Source organism: Triticum aestivum, unplaced genomic scaffold, assembly GCF_018294505.1.
Source record: "Triticum aestivum cultivar Chinese Spring unplaced genomic scaffold, IWGSC CS RefSeq v2.1 scaffold53766, whole genome shotgun sequence".
Lineage (NCBI taxonomy): Eukaryota > Viridiplantae > Streptophyta > Magnoliopsida > Poales > Poaceae > Triticum > Triticum aestivum.
This window is the reverse complement of record NW_025228384.1, coordinates 1-15,835: the sequence shown is the minus strand read 5'-3', so window position 1 is coordinate 15,835 and position 15,835 is coordinate 1. Positions and strand designations below refer to the sequence as shown.

The following is a 15,835-nucleotide window of genomic DNA, read 5'->3' as shown; positions in this document are numbered from 1 at the left end:
AATCCCCAAGGATTGGATCCGTGTTACCGTACTAAACTCTTCTGTCACTGGTGTTCAGACTAGCACTTCACGTTCTAGAGCATGGACAAACACCGGATTGCCAATGGTGTAGATGAAAATGTGCTAACTAGATTACTGACTCTACTGCAAGTGGGAGTCTATTGAAAATATGCCCTAGAGGCAATAATATTGTATTGTTATATTCCCATGTTTATAATTAAGAGTTTATATTTATCCTATAACTACTATGATCCTAGGATATGTGATTGGCTGAAAAAATCACATGCATGTGTGAAATGATAAATGGTAAAAATTTGATTCCTAGTCTTGCCTCTAAGACTGGAACAAGTGTTGTTTGTGATCATGTTTTTCGAATCCTGAGACATCGTCAAGTGTAATGATGCTCTCAAAACAAGATTGACGATATGATGTTAGAAGAACGGTCATATTGAATTCACCCGAACTTGTTTCTTATACTTTGAGATGCTATCGTCACAATTCAATCGTTATAACACAAAGAGTTAACATGTGCTTTGGTTTCTGAGATGAAGAGAGTATCATAGTCAATTCTTCCTATACGTGGGGTTGCTCAAACGTCATATGTAACACTGTAATCATAACGACAACTTATAGGTTCATCGGAAAGTTTGACAATGGACTAGATACCTCATGAGTGGGATTTGCTCCTCTGACGATGGAGGAATATTCTGTGGGTTCTCTCGGCGTGACGGCATTCATCGTCTGGCTAGACGCATGCGACTATGTCACGCAGATGCCGGAACATGTCAACAAGAAAGAAGAACAAAACTGGTAACGAGGAAACCGGTATAGTGAGCATCTGTATGACTCAAGCTGATACCGATATATCACACCTCAGGTTGTGTAAAGTATCGCAAAGCAAAGTGGATGGCATATGATAACCAAAGGTTCACTCGAATGTCATTTGTGTACTCATAGGGATCTATATGGACGTCCATGTTCTGCTATCGGTCATTGAACGAAAAGGGTTTTTGTTCACGTCTATGTTTTATCGAACCTACATGGTCACAAGCTTAAACTAATCACAATCTGCTAAGTGTTAGTAGGCCATGAGTAATGAGGAAATATTTGTGAAATAGTAGTATTCAAGATAGTTTCGAGAGGAACTGAAAGTATTTCGAGGTCACCGGAAGGGTTTCGGGGTTTACCGGGTAATATCAATAAATACTATATAGGTGGAAAATATTTCCGATGATGTTAAATTAATAACAAAAAACTCTTATAATAGTTATGAGGTTTTTATATTTAATTAAATACCAACAGGCCTTGGAAGGCCAAGTGGTGGAAAGAATATTGGGCCACATAGGCCCAATAGGGGAGGCGCCCCACCTAGCTTCTTGGACAAGCCAAGTGGGAGGCTAAATTGGAGGAGAACTCCCCCTCCTTGGCCGGCCAAATGGGGAGGAAACCTTCCCCCTTTGAGGCGACCCCTCCCATCTCCTCCAACCTATATATACTTGAGGTTTTAGCAGTTTTGTATACACAAGTTTTGGAGCCTTCTCTAGTTCGTTCTAGTTGATCCAATTAGAGATAGATCTAGATTCTCTCTAATCCTCATAATTAGAAGCCTCGTATGGTCTAATCTCCTTCCTCTAATTCCCGAACGACGATTGGCTACGGACGGCGAGGCGCTGCCGGATCATGAAGATCATACGCTTGCAAATTGCAGAAAGGTCGTGCTTTCGGTCTTCTCGTTCGAGGGGTCGTTCGTGAACGGTTTGAAAACTTCAAGTACGATCTTACCGACTCATCTTCTTTTGCTGCAACTCTGAGTCGGTAACAATCTGATCCAGACCGTTATTGCATCTGCATGGTGTTTCTGGTTGATCGTAGGGCGATTTTTTAATATTCTCTACTCCCTTCGTTCCTAAATATAAGTCTTTTTAGAGATTCCACTACGGACTATATACGGATGTATATAGACATACTTTAGAGTATAGATTCGCTCAATTTGCTCCGTATGTAGTCCATAGTGAAATCTCTTGACTTATATTTAAGAAATGAGGGAGTACTACATTTTCCACTATTGGACTGTGTTCTGAATATAACATGGCGAATAGTCCGGACAACCATATTTCTCCTCCACATATGGGCTGAATTTGGGGAGTCCGGATGGTTGGATTTTGGGGAGCCCGTTGGACGCCCATTTGATGTTCGAACACATCAAACGTATGAGTAAGATATAAGCTTCAATCTTGAAGGCGGCCTTAATTAATCACTTGTTTGATTCATTTATATACATCATAACTCGCAACAACGCACAGACATTCTACCAGTGAATGTGCAGGACGATGTCAGACTTGCATGTGATATAGGAATTTCAAAACTCATTCTAGAGTCGACGTCAGACTTGCATGTGATATGGGAATTTTGAAACTCATTCTAGAGTCTGACGCTAAAGAGCTCAGCAGGAATTTGGAGTTTTTCCAATTGTCTTTCACTGGACGTGAAGCCAATGTAGGTGCACTGTTGTGTGCTAAGCAAGCTTCAGCTTGCAGAAGTAGATGTTTATTGATAAACTATGATCTTTTTTTTTCTTTTTTTGGAGATTGAACTACTGTCAGTTAATGAATGAAAGCATCTTGAGTTGCAAAAAAAAAATTGTTAGAATAGTGGTGCTTCCATTTGTCATGAAGAATGTTTCTTTTGCACAAAAACATGTTCCATTGTGAAAAAATATATCTTACATAATAAATCATAATTAGTTTTTACAGATTAATCATTAGGAAAATTCACAATGTACCATTTTTTTTCAAAACTGCCAGATATGTTTTCAAAGAGATCAGGCGTGATTCTTCGAAGGAAATCAAAGTTACATAGTACTATGAGTTAAGAGATTGAGAAGCTACAAAAGGATAAAATTGACGGGACTAGTTACCAACAAATCAGGAACTCTAATCTGTCAAAAGCAGGGCTTCCTCCACAAGATCAAACGTTCAACACCCTTCTAATCGTACGGCCTTCGACTAGTCTGATAGGAGATGCCTAGCGGCTCCCATAGAAAAAGCAAAGAAGGTTCAGACAAGATAGAATAAAGGGAAACACTAACCTCCAGATGTCTGATTAGAGAGCATTCGTCAGACCGGCCGTGTGCCGTTGATCCATGTTGGATCTTTTTTTTTGAGCATCAGTACAGCGCCTCGTCGTTGACGGGAACGTCTCCTCCCGCTGAAAGCGCATCGCCGGAAATCCTGAAATAAATCCAGGAATAATGCGAGCACCAGGATTTGAACCCTGGTGGGTTGGGGATACCATTGTCCACCTAACCAACTCAACCACAGGTTGATTCGCGATCCATGTTGGATCTCACGGCTAGGAGATGCAGTAAAATTCCTGTGCCAACTTTCCAAACTACTCCCCTAATTTTTGTGTCCATGCAGTATTATGTACTAATATCACTCCTTATCCCGAATTAATTGCCCCAGAATTGCGAACTAACTCATCTCACCCTGTTCTCATCTCTCTCGCACCCGTCCCTCCTCAGCGCCGTCCTCGTCATTCCCCTTCACCGTCCCTGCCTCCTCTCCACATCGCCGGTGCGCCGTCAAGCCCGGGGGCACGGCGGGGACTGGCGCACAAACTGCTCGTCCATGATCTTGCAAATTGCACAACCATCATGCTTATCTTGACCAAGATCTGACCCTACTCCACTTGCAGTTGTGGCATGCGGTCGACCTCGCCGGAGCGTCATCTCTATTCGGGGAGGAGGTCACCATGAGCGGATTACTGAAGGTTTCTCCCATCCGATCCCATCCTCATCTGACTTAGGGTTTGAGTCATCTCCTCTTAATACAAACACTGTACAATTCCTATATTGCTATTGCTAGTTGGTTTTGGACATAATTGTGTTCTGCAATTTGTGTGACCTTATATCTATTCAATATCTTGGTTAATCCAATGTTTGTGGGTATGATTTTGTGACGTTCATTCTGTATTCAATCACTAAATCGCAACCCTTTTCGCCTCTTTGTTGTCTATGTTCCATGTTGAAGGCACCACATGCGGCAGGTTGTAGGAATCTGATCTAGGTTCTGTTTCTCCTCATTCATACCACAATTACAACTTTACATGCTTCATACGTATTGTATCTTTGCATCAGAAATCCGTATCAGCTTGCTTCATATTTTTCATGCTAGCGCTTACTGAGTCTAGTTTGGCTCGTAAATTTCAAACTTGTGCTTCTACATTGAGTTAGGTTTGCTTCATCTGCATGCTTCATGTATGTTTGCAGACGTCATGTATTTTCTTGATTGAAAACTAACTCATGCTTCCTGAATTCCACACATATTATGCACAAGTCAATCACCCCTTTATGGACTTAATTTGAACCACTGCATAGAAACCTTTTGTATTCCCATTTAGAAAAAAATATGTGCATCCACCATGTAGATATTATGTTGAGATTGTATGAATATAATGCATCCAAATTTTCATGATTCGAATGAACCATACTTTTCTTCATGGTATACAGTTTGTTTCATGCGCCACATATACAGTTATGCTTCATATCTTTCACACTTGTGCTTCTACATTTTGTTCGGTTTGCTTCATTTCCATGCTTTGTATATCATATCGCAAGAATCATCTTTATATACACATGAAACAGCTCATACTTCTAAATTTCTGCAAGGTTGACGGGAGCGGAAAAACATGTTTTGCCAAATGGTGAAATAACATGTTGGTCGATGGTGGGCCTAGCGTGCAGCGTGTGATCGTGCATCTTAGTGCTGAGTGTTATGGTCATCAGCTTGAAAGCAAACAGCCATAGGCGCACTCGGTTGCTTAGAGAAAAATGATTGTGGATAATGAAGCATGGTTTGTTGTGTAGGAAGCTTGACTTTCCTATGATGGAAGCAAAATGTGCACATTTGTATTTGTATTTGCATTCGTTACTTGGCGGAAACATTATTGTGATGTTTGGAAACAAAACATACCTTTATACAAGGCAAAACGTTCTGTCAAATGTGTACGTGGTGGTGTTTGGAAACATTATTGTGATGTTTGAAAACAAAATATACCTTTATACAAGGCAAAACGTTACTTTGTGGTGGTGTATATTCTTGTCTTGTGCTTCCATACTATTCCTTTTGCGAAGCAAATGTTCTCTCAAATCTGAATACTATTTTTGGTACACCAAGTAATGCTTCCAAAGCAACTAAAAAATGCTACCGTATCATGGAAATAATGCTTCCGTAGATAGAAAAATAAAATGATTTGTATCACTATCGAATTATATGTTTCCAGAGCAACAATGCTTTCATAGATAAAAAGTAATGTTTCCATGCAACCTTACCCTGAAAATTTTGCATCTGCAATTTTTTTTCTTCTTTTTATATTTGTCTGTTGGAAGCAAATCTCAAGTTTCAAAAAAGAAAAACATGTTGCGCTGCAAAGAAAAGCATCTGCAAAAATAAATATATTTTTAATATTTGTTTGTTGGAAGCAAATCACAAGCACTCCCTCCGTCCGGAAATACTCGTCAGAGAAATGGATGTATCTAGACGTATTTTAGTTCTAGATACGTTTATTTTTATGCATTTTTCCGACAATTATTTCCGAACGGAGGGTGTAGTTACTAGGAAACTGATTAGACGTAATTAGTGGGAAAATCCCGTAACAAATGTGGGGCACCCTTTAATGAAGCAATCAAACACACCATGCATGTGGATTGTACCACCATTCACTGGTCTAATTGTAGTTTGATCCCTAGCGGCTCCCATAAATAAATGAGTATAGCACATACTACTACATAATATATGGAGTATTTCTACATCAGGCTTAATAAGGCTCAAGACCTAATTCATACTCGTTCCCTTCTCCAGCTGTTGGAATTCATATTAATTCATACTCATCAGCCTTTTGTTCTTCACAGTACTTCCTCAGATCCTCTGCAAACTGCACGTCTCTCCTAAAATCCAAGATGAAATCTGGGTCCAACAATCCATCCGCGTGCACCGTTCCATAGTCTGTAATATCAATATTACACTCAAGAAGTTCTGATGAATCTGGATACACAATCTTCCTCGCAGACCCCTCTCCATAGTAGCAACGACCTGTCACCAAAATCAAAACTGATCATTATGTATCAATCACAATATAACAGCTATTCTTCAAGGTGAAATGTTTGGCAAACCCTGTCTATTTGCATTGGTTTCACTAAGCAGACAATAAAACAATGACTGTTTAACAACCGTTCTTGACACGAAAAGAAAGGTTGGTAGAGAAAGTGTATCCCCAGAACATCTTCAGATGTTAAAATATTTTACACACGTTCAGCAGCACAAGCACAGAAATGTCTTGAGTTCGGTCAGAATTGCTACATTCAAGCCGCACCAATCGGTAGCATGTCATATGCACATGATATGTATCAGGATTCAGAGGTGTGCACAGAAATTTCGCTGGCACTTGTGTATATAAGTATGAGCACATGGCCTTTTAAAAGGAATAAATGGGACCTGACATCGATGCGGATAGGTCCTTGTGTTTGTTTTCTATTCAATGTGTCTATGGCTTCTATTGCAGGAAAGACTGGAGATTGGAGATTACTGTCAACTTGTACATCACCATTCCATATGATAAACAGGTGTGCAATCAGGGCAGGACTGTAAACTGGGTTGCAAATCCGAAAGAATATGCACTCGTCGATCTGGAGAAAGATACTGATATTTCAAAGAGTAAAATGCATCACAAGTCCTAAAACTATTGAGGGAGTGTCAATTTAGTCCTATAACTCCGAAACTGCAGTTTTAGGTCCTAAAACTATTGGAGGTGTGCCAGTTTAGTCCTATAACTTTGAAACTGTAGTTTTTGGTCCCAAAACTATGTAAGTTTGTTCATCTCAGGTCCTAAGCTTGCATGTCAGCATTGACCCACCGCCGTGTCGCTTGGAGATGCTTGAATTGTTGCCACGTTGACCCCATGGACCCACCAGGTTAACTTCCGCGCTGTCCCGCGGCAGTGACTATTTCCCATCTATGGCCATGCTCGTGCCCAAACGACAACATGCACAACCAGCTCTATGGCAAGGGTATCAGGGCAAGGATAATGTCATGAGAGAGAGAGAGAGAGGGTGGGATGTCGTCCTCCATCCCGATTGGCTCGGTGTCTCTCCGGCAGCCGCGCCCATGGAGATGGATGTCGTCCTCCATGCCGACTGGCTCGGGATCTCCCAAGCAGCCGTGCCAAAACCTCTTAGCAAGGTTGCCTAGTAGCTCATGGGCACGCGAGTGGAGGGCGTGCACACTGCGACGTTGAAGCATATGAACCACACTTGGGGAAGTAAACACGTATAAACTGCTCTTTTAAAAAAATGCACCATGGACGTTGGCCATGCAAGCTCAGGACCTGGGATGAACAAACTTGCATAGTTTTGGGACCCAAAACTGCAGTTTCAAAGTTATAGGACTAAATTGACACATCTTCCAACAGTTTGGGACCAAAAACTGATGTTTTGAAGTTATAGGACTAAACTGACACGCCTCCAATAGTTTTAGGACCCAAAGCTACAGTATCAAAGCTATAGGACTAAACTGACACATCACCAATAGTTTCAGGACTTATGATGCCTTTTACTCTATTTCAAACAGGGCAGCTAGAGGTGTGCTGGAGCCAATGTGGTGGGCTAGGAGAAGCCTGCTGCAGAAGACAGCAAGAGGAGGAGATGCCTGGAGCGGACATGGGAGAGGAGGCGATGCTTGCTGGTGGACAAGGGGCCAGAATGGGGAGAAGAACCTGAATCAAACAATTGCAGGGCCATCGTGTTTGCCAAAATAAAAGACCACCCAATGGAATCCTCAGTTTAATCAAATTAAGTATCACGGTTGCCTTCTTGATGTATCTGAATGACCATAAACTAATTATTCCAAATGAACGCTGATCTTAACCTATTACCCTGATGGCTGGTCCACAAGTATGTCGAAAATGGGTGTATGCATAGCCGTTATGTTAGGTTGATGTATCATCTTATATATAGAAAATGGCGTACCCATTAAAATGCAAGGAACAGAATGCTGAAAAGTGAAAAGGCAGTGAATGTGCATGCAAAACATAACTGAAGTGACCATAAAAGAAAGGTGGATGGAGCTCATTCAGACATGAAGTGGACATCAGTGATTAGTCAGGATGAAGGCGGACGCAGACATCCACGAGCCCACGTCGCCCGCGCCGCAAAAAACACCCAAACAGCCTTGCGGATGAGCCGCAAAAATGAAGCGGACTTGTCCTGCCTAGCCTGCTTGGCCTGCATAGCCTGCTAACGGGAGGAAATCCCAACGAAGCAACAATGCAAGCCAGCCGATAGGGCACACCGCCGTTCGCCACAGCCAGGCCGGCGTCCCGCTCGTCTCCGCATGCGCTCTCCGCCGGCGCCAACCCTGCTCCCTGCTCGTCCCCGCCCGTTGAGCAAGATGTCCGGTGCTGCGGTGGACGAGCACAAGAAGTCGGCGGAGGAGGACAAGAATCCGACGAGAGATGATGAGAAGGTACAGCTCTGATCCTCTCTCCCACCTATGCTTAGTGTGATTTACTATCAGTATGCTCTGATTCAATGTGATGTGCTCAGTTCTTTCCAAATAGTGTTGATTCTTCAATGAAGCCACTAGAGTACTTTGATAACATAAATAAGAAATAGCCTCTCTCTTAGAAAAAATAGGATAAAATCCCTAACAGAAGGCTGGAACTTAGAAGGCTGTCAATTCCTACTGTCAGTAATTGCGGCCTTAGAACATCCACCATTCCTACTGTCAGTTTACTTAGAAGACTGGAACTTATTAATGCACTTCAGTTGCAGCTAGCAACCAAGAACCTGAGAATGGAAATAAACTGCAGATTGTTGGCACGGAATAAGGGTGAAAAAGATCGGATAATTTCCGTCTGAATCCGGTTTCGAATCCAGATTTACAGGATATGGGACAAGGATTTACCTATCCGGTCGGATACGGAACCGGATATCGAATACCAAAACCGAATTCGGAATAGGATATGCTACACAATTACACACGATCAACACATGTCACTATACAGCTCGAGTCTAAGCCTGTAATGGAAGTATGGAACCCATTTGTTTTGGAATCACTTGCGTGTGAGGCATCATCTTCAAGTGCAACGATAATTCAGCAAGTGTAGGCCATTGGCTATATATGGCCGGCGGAGGACCAGGACTAAATTTATGTTTTGTTTTGGAATGGCTAGATGGAACTGTTAGCTGTATTAATGCTTTGATGTATCATTTGTTGCTGTTTTTGTCCGATAATTTTTTTCCGCTTCCAGTCCGCCGCCGCTCCATAACCATACCGTGTCTGTTTCCGCTATTATCCGGCGTATTCCATATTCGTTTTCGTAACTGCACCGCTTCTGAATCCAAAGAAAAATGTGGAATAGGATGCGGTATGGGCATTATCTGTCCAAATCCAAACGGTTTCACCCTTAGCTCAGATTAATAAACCGCAGCGCACTTCAATAAACTGACTGCATATTGAGCACTCTCTTATTAGTATTAAGCTGCAGCACACTTTAATAGACTGACTGTACATGTGGTTTCTTACGTTAATAAGCCGCAAAACACTCAGATTGATGGCTCATTACTGTCAAGTTGAACATATAGTACAGCTACAGCCCCTCTAAAATTGGTCCTTTATTTTTTGAGTATATACCATGTTTCATATTCGCTCAGAGTGATACGGGAGAGCTGCAGCTGCAGCAGCTGTATGGCGGAAGGTAAGGACTGTGGCAATCACATAAAGAAGGGCCAGGTCTGCTTGTCTCATGATTTTGCATCTTAGTATTTGTTCTCTCCTAGTTATGAATGTTTCTTTTTCTGCTCTAAGTCAAACTAAACCAATGTTATTCTGCTTCAGATTTCTTCTCAGGATACTCTCAAGACCAAGGAAGACAGGAAGAATGGAAAGAAAAAGAGGGAAGAACTGCAGCAGCAGCTGGACACAGTCACTGAGAAGACCCACCTGGGGATTGATGGCTTCATGCTGAGCCAGAAGAGAAGAATAATGGAAAGAAAAAGAAGAGGGAAGAGCCGCAACATCAGCTAGATGGCGCTGCTGAAAAGACCAAGCTGGGGTTGATGCAGAGCCGGAAGGCGAGGACTGCAAGACCAAGAAAAAGAGGAAGAATGAAAAGAAAAGGAAGAGGCGGGAGATTCAGCTACAAGAAGAAAGGGCAAACAGGATCAACACAGATCTAGAACAGAAGAAAATAGAAGATAAATGGGAGAGGAAAGAAAAAATGAGGGCAAAAAATGGAAAATGATAAAGGACATAAAAAAAAGAAACAGTGGAGTCATGAGCTTGCCAACAACAAAAATTGTGAGATTTCCGCATAAACAGTGGCGTCTGAGTTGGCATTCAGGTGGAATGGTCATTAGCGACCATAGAACCAGGTTGAAGAGCGACAATTTGGAGGCGTTGAGTTGCCTCCAGGATTGGTTAAAATCTGCTGATTGAATCCTTCAGACCTATACCTACCACTAAAATTGACGACGAAGATTGCTTGATAAGTTGACAATAAGCAAGTCTCCATTCCTGCACATTGTGACATTTACTTTCTTAAGGAATGCTTTTTGTCTCACATGCCTACAAACAACCTAGCAGCTGTTCTACCAAGCAAGCAAATGCAACGAAGGAAACACCATCTCTTCTTTGTCACAGTCGAAGGGGAGTGCATGGTCGTTAGGGCATCATTACACAACTGCCTGCGGTACGTTTTTCCTACACAACTGCCTCTGTAGCAAACATTCTCAGATGTGAATACAGACGCGGCAGGGGCAGAAGATGACGACGATGCACTGCTAATATTAAACTCGGTATGGGTAAGCTGATTTTCATACTAAAGAAGCATTCTTGCGGCTGTAACAAGTAACACTACCTGAGACAGTACGTGTTTATTCTTGTCACATTCTAAATTCTGAAGAGACCTACTACTATGCACATAGACGTATGTGTACTTGATAGTTTTATATACTGCAAGGAGTTGTTTGTATATACTGTAGTTTATGTACTTTACATGATACATGGTTTCCTTTTTACCGGAATGGTTTATACAACAACTTTAGATTAAAACTTTCACATGATCTGCTGTGTGCAGAATCAAGAAGCAGAGAGGAAGATCTGTCAAGAAAAGAGGATGCCACAATGAAGTTGGTACTGTACTTTAGCTAATCAGAATTATGATGTATGTTTATTATGCTGAAATATTGAAGTTGGTACTATACTTTAGCTAATCAGAACTCCTGAAGGGGCATGAGACTCTTTTGTATTACCATTACTCTGAATTGTTGGAAGGAACCTGAACCTTAGTTGGCAAGAAATTCCCTTTTATTTTTGCAGCTAATAGGCAAGGAATTCAGACAGGAGTAGTAGTACTATTTAGTTGTCAGATGTGTGATGAACATGATTAGCAAAATATATGCAAACAAGTGGTGAAGTACAGTCTGAAGAAGTTGACAAGTGTATGCATCAATCTAATTCTAAAAATATTCTTTTTAAAAGGAAGACAAGGCTCGTGTCATGTGCTTATTATGCTAAAATGTACTTTGGTCTTTGGCTATTAACCTGTACAAGCTATGCATGTTTACATTATCTGAAAGCCCTAGTTCAGTACAAGAGCCAGCATGTTTACATGAGCTAGCAACATATTTCTAAGTCTGGGCGTCCAACAGCAGTGTCCGCATAGCACCAGCAGCCAGTATGAAAAGCTGGCGTGAACCAGCCTGAGTGCATGTACAACAATCAGTGGTATGGAAAGCAGCAGCTGCATCTGTCTGCTGGACAATAGCAGGCAGACGCGGCTGATACTAATCCTGCGATTAGCTAATGCCGAACATTGTGGACAGGCCGCAGGCGTGTCCAATTGCATCCTGAGTGATAAGTGCTGCATAGGTAGACAGACATACTCTAGGGTGAATGATTCAAGTAGGTAAAATACCAGAACCTGATCATAGTGCACAATCTAGACGATGGTGTGAAGTGAAATGTGACACATCCCAGGGTTTATGCAAAATATGACAACCAAAGTGACCAGAGAAGGTTGAGTGGAAGGTGGTGATAGAGAGGCATGTTCATAGGGTAAATAAGAAGCTGGATTTCTTTGTGAATGAGCTGGTGGCTGAGCACCTGACACTGATGAATGCCCTGCTGGTGCCTGAGCACTTGCACTGATGGATGGCCTGTTGGTGGCATTGCAGAAGGGCATACTGAAGATCTACTATGCTTTCACTAATTCAAAGAAACTATACTTTCAGGCAAGAGTTTCTAATGTTTGCAGTGGATGTTTTGCCCATATGTTTGTCTATACCAGTTCATATAATTGATACATCATGATTCGTTCCAGTCGGCCCCATGATTAATGATTTCTCATTCAGACTGTGTTTGCCAAAATAAATAAATAAAACACTCAATGGACTCTACAATTTAATCAAATCAAGTGTCGTGGTTGCCTTCTTGAGGTATATTCACAGGACAATGCATACCATGCTTGGAAAACTCAGTTTTTGGACTGAAAATCTGAATGACCATAACTCTGTTTTTGAGTCGCCGACTAATCGCCGAGTCGTCGCCGCGTGGCTGGCTCGCACAGGCGACTTGACTCAGGGAGCGAGTCGCGCGACTCGCGTGGCTCGCCGGCGACTTGGTGCGATCAGTCGCGCGACTCGCTGGCTTGCTGGCTTGAGTGGCTTGCTGCTGATGTATATGTGGGGACTGGGGAAGGAGGAGGACTGAAGGAAAGAGAGCGCAGGGTGGGCTCTATATGTGCCCTGCTTAGATGTAGTATATGAAAGAGAGCGCAGGGTGGGCTCTATATGTGCTCTGCTTAGATGTAGTATATTTTCTCTGCTGTATATGTGCTCTGCTGCTGCTGTATATCTATGTTCTCTGCTGCTCTATGTACTGTTGTGCCATGGCGACTTGGGGTGACTAATCAAGCCAAGTCGCTGACTCAAGCCAGCAAGCCACTAGCCGCAGCCTCGGCGACTTGGCTTGACTCGGCGACTCAAAAACCTTGGACCATAAACTAGTTATTCCAAATAAACACTGGTCTCTCATGGCCGATTCACAAGCATGTCGAAAATGGGTGTATACATAGCCGTTAAGTTGTTGTATCATCTCAATCTCATATATGAAAAATGGCGTAGAATTAAAATGCGAGGAACAGGGTGCTGAAAAGAGAAAATCCGGTGCATGCAGTGCCCTATATAAGGTCTTCTGTATGGAAGCTATAGTAGAATATTTTAATGTTTCTCTCTTTGATTGGACGAAACGACAAAGCATCGTAAGATTGAAAAGACGAATGGGCCTTAATGGAAATCAAAAGGCTTTTCGATGAAACATAAAATTAAAAATCCTTTCGTTAATGTTTCAAACCTACATGGCTGCTCATGCTAACTGGAAGGAGTGGGGACTTACCAGTAGATGTCAGGGTTAGAGGGCAGCAGAAATTTGGTTTTGGCGGGTCAGGAAATGGCTCATTTATTTCGGCAAAGAAGAGTTGGTTATCAGATTCAGAAGCAGCCACAAAATGAACATGATAGGAAAGCCTGTCTAGGGATCTGGGAGCCGCCACCAAACCACAGATAACACTTGGCTCATATTTTGGTTCCTAAAACAAGAAACAGCAAAGGTCAAATGAGGCACCTGAAAGAGATATGTTAAGAATGTAGTATGTACCCAAGAAAGAAACAATGGACACAAACAAAGCCATGTACCAGAGGATGCTCAAAGGCATATTTCTTCAGCACTTGCGCAAGCTCAGCGCGGATGAATAACTTCATCTCGTTATAACATGACCTCTTTTGTAGCAGAGTCTCCTTAGCCTCGTTGCACAGTTCAGCCGCATTGGGAGATACGGGAGCCACCAACAGCAGTGCACTTTGTTTGAGAGTGGATATTATTTCCCCAAGAGACTCAAAGGAGATCCTGCCATCGGCGCTAGTGGCCAGCAAGAGCCGCAGGTCAATGAGCCTGTCAGGCGCCAGGGAAGCGAAGAATGATCCCAGCTCAGCATGTTGTGGGTGTCGAGCGGCTGCGGCTGCGTCAGTAAACTGCAGCGAGGTGTGCGTCTCCTGGGACAGGTCACAGCGTTTGCAGGAGAGGTGCTCCATCGCCCGCTGCGTCGAGCATTGGGACTCGGAGCTTGCTCGGACGAGGGCAGTGAGGCCTTCCAAGGAACGGACCTCCACACGAAGCATAGAGAGGGTGTCGAGGATGTCATACACCTCTACTTTGTAGTCAGCTGACGATGGGAGCGGGCGCAGTATGTGGTGGCAAATGGAGTTGATGATGATGTTGGAGACAGGGTCCATGGGGCCATAGCAGTGGCCAGCGAATAGGATGTGGGGGATGAGGTGGAGCCACGTAGAGGGCAGCATGGCGAAGACTTTGAGATAGAAGCCGTGGATCATGTCGTGGAGCCTCATCCTGAGAGACCCAGTGTATTCGCAGGCATCGCCAGAACAGATCATGACCGCAGAGCCGAAGTGTGCTTTGGCGGTTTTCACGACCTTCTGCAAACAGGATGAGATCATGGATCTGTGCTCGTGAGGAGACCGCAGGGCCGCGAAGTGGTCTCCATGACGCTCGACATTGATGGTGAACATTTTGAAGCCATCGGAGCTTGTGGTGTTGGAAATGTCTAGTCTCCCTTCGTCGGCCTTGAGGTCCCGGCAGTAGACAAGTAGCTCTCTTCCGCTTGGCCGCAAGCTAAACTGAAGATCCAAGGGGGCACCGACCTGGTATCGCAGCAAATCCATGATGGCAATGACATCATCGACGCTGAGCTTGCGCCCTCCCTTCTCGAGCAAGGGAGCGGAGTCGCGGAGGCACTGTTTGGGCAGGGGCGACGCCTGGAGCCGCACCAGGTCATCAGGCGCAGGGTGCCGCCGCCCACAGCTTGCGGCGTACTTGAAGGCGGCTTGCGTCCTTTCAGAGGCAGGGTCGGGTGGTGAAACAGCAGCAGCGTGTAGATCGTGCTCGACCAGCTGGACTGCGAGGGCGAGATCGGCGCGTGCCTAGTGGAGGTAGCGGGTGGCCTGTTCTTCGCTGAGGCATCCGAAGGAGCCAACCATGAATCTGATGAGAGCCTGGCGGGACGCCCCAGCAATAGAGTACCATGTAGCCCTGCGGGTGGACGGCCCACAGGTAACCCTGCCGGAGGATGGCAAAACCCAGCTGGTGTTCCAGCTGTTGTAGTCACTGGGTTGCACCCTGCCGGCGGCCAGCCTCTTGGACCTCCTCCTGTCGGGCTTTGCCATGTCCCCGAAGTCGCGCGGGAGGAGGGCGACGGTGTTGAGGATGATGTTGGTGACGGGGTCGAGGAGGCCGAGGCAGAGGCCGCCTTCGCGCATGGATACGGCCAACTGGTCGGCGGCTTCCACCGGCATGTCATGGACGGGCAGCCGGCCGAAAGCCTCCTCGTGCAAGTCGAGGAGGAGCTCCAGGAGATCGGCGTCCAAATTCGATTTGTCCAAGGGGGGAGCGTCGCACTCGCTGAACAAGCACGAGAACAGACCCCTGCGCTCTCCCGGATCTGACGGCATCGGCTGCGATTCCTGGTGTCCGGCGGCAGCCGAGGGCCACGGCATCGGCCTCACTTTCTGCGGTTGGGCGGCGGCGGATCTAGGGTTCGGTGGCGTGGGATGACAGCACAAGACGATTGAGAGACTGCCGGTGGAGAAAGACTACAACGCAACGCGTCTGGTATGGGCACATAGGACACAACGCGTCTGGTATGAGCCAGAATCTTCTTTTCTTCTTTTCTTTTTTTCTTTTTTCTATATCTATATTTATCTATC

At 44.3% G+C, this 15,835-nt stretch overlaps 1 pseudogene; it reads right to left on the bottom strand.

The window, feature by feature from the left end:
- Positions 1 to 5,871: 5,871 nt before the first annotated feature.
- On the bottom strand, positions 5,872 to 15,625 carry LOC123174130 (uncharacterized; annotated as a pseudogene).
- Between the last annotated feature and the right edge of the window lie 210 nt (positions 15,626 to 15,835).